This window comes from Triticum aestivum, unplaced genomic scaffold, assembly GCF_018294505.1.
Source record: "Triticum aestivum cultivar Chinese Spring unplaced genomic scaffold, IWGSC CS RefSeq v2.1 scaffold41350, whole genome shotgun sequence".
In the NCBI taxonomy this organism is placed as follows: Eukaryota; Viridiplantae; Streptophyta; class Magnoliopsida; order Poales; family Poaceae; genus Triticum; species Triticum aestivum.
The window spans coordinates 1-1,638 of NW_025262004.1; the positions used below are offsets into that span (position 1 = coordinate 1).

The 1,638-nt window shown below is 42.1% G+C and overlaps 1 long non-coding RNA gene across 1 annotated transcript; it reads right to left on the bottom strand.

Moving 5' to 3' along the window:
- Nucleotides 1-300: 300 nt before the first annotated feature.
- On the bottom strand, nucleotides 301-891 carry LOC123177825 (uncharacterized). The gene is made up of 2 exons (XR_006489145.1): nucleotides 672-891; nucleotides 301-603 (listed from the first exon to the last, which is right to left on the bottom strand). It is a non-coding gene; the product is annotated as an uncharacterized lncRNA (long non-coding RNA).
- Nucleotides 892-1,638: the final 747 nt, after the last annotated feature.

The following is a 1,638-nucleotide window of genomic DNA, read 5'->3' on the forward strand; positions in this document are numbered from 1 at the left end:
GTTGGTAAACCAAAGACGAAGATATAAGAGAGGACACTTCTCTCTATTAGCTAGCTAATAACAACCTAAATATAACCCCCAAAACCCCTAAAGCAGCCATTTTTTCTTTAAAAAAAAGAAAAACATCGCCTTTTGGTCCCGGTTGGTGCCACCAACCGGGACCAAAGGCCCCCTGCCTGGGCTCGGCGCACCGGCCACGTGGAGGACCATTTGTCCCGGTTTGTGTTAGAACCGGGACTAAAGGGGGAGGTATTAATAACGATCCATTAGTCCCAGTTCATGAACCGGGACTAAAGGCCCTTACGAACCGGGACAAATGCCCCCTTTTCTACTAGTAGCGCTAGTAAGTAGTGCGTGAACGTAACTACAGATCTACTACTGAAATACAACTGAAAAGGGCAACATCATCTTAGAGCAGTGGAGCATACGGCCATATGTAGAACTTGGTGGTGGTGGTCATGAACAGCGACCTGCAGCTGCGTCCAGGGGCAGGGCGCAGTTCATCCATGTGTTTGATGGTTAGCCTTATCATCAATGACGGTGTCTTCAATTCTGACCAAGTGTATCCCCAATCTGATTCTCTACTGCCACATGCTGGGTGATCTGATTGGTCAATTCAATTATAAACCAGAAAAAGCAAATTCAAAGCAAATCAGTGTGAGAAGAGGAACCTGAGCTAAACTAGAAACAATTTCTAATGTGATAAGATCGATGGGCGAGCGCACAGATTCCATGCCCCAACTTCCTTGCTCCAATTTTGGGAGAGATGCCGATCTGCTTTCCACGTGGGTAGTAAGAAGGACATGAGGGAGGAAGAGAGATATGAGAGTTTAAGAGAGGGAGAGACATGAGAGATTGAGAGAGACCACGATTGATAAAGGGAGATATGAGTTTGAGAGAGAGAGAGAGAGTCGTGGAAAACTGAGAGTTTGAGAGAGAGAAGGAGAGATGCGCAAAAAAAATAGAGAGAGAAGGAGAGAGACGTGAGAGATTGAAAGAGAGACCACGATTTCTTCTGCTTGTTGTTTTTTACTTCGAGAGCAATAGGTAGATATTTTACGGTTTTCTCTTTTAGCTTCAATTTAATTTTTCAACGAAGGTTAATCTATACCGTTATAATTCGGTCCCACCAGATTAACGGCTCGTAAAATCTGATTAACATGAGAATTTCTTGGAAGTCTAAAATTTGATTGATTGATAGATAGATAGATAGATAGATAGATAGATAGATAGATAGATATAGATAAATAGATAGATAGATAGATAGATTATTGGGGAAATGCAAATGAGACGAGAGCGTTGTGGTTCACATATGTCCGTGACTTGCTCTGGAGCTTCCCATGAATCTACAAGTGTCCGCTCATGCCTTGTCTTTTTTCTTTTCTAGCTGATGGACATTCTTGGTTCCTTCCAGCACCAGCAATTATATACACCTGTAACGAGCTTCTAATCACTTGGCATTAGTAACTAATCGTGGCACCAAGTGCAGTGCTGACATTGTGCTACTGTAGTTTCCTAGCTAAACTAGTGCATATTGAGAAAATTACTACGAGATTTAATCCGAATAAACATGAAATAAATCATGACGGCAATAACAAAGATTGAACTAATCATGCGGACTAGCATAGTAGATGAACA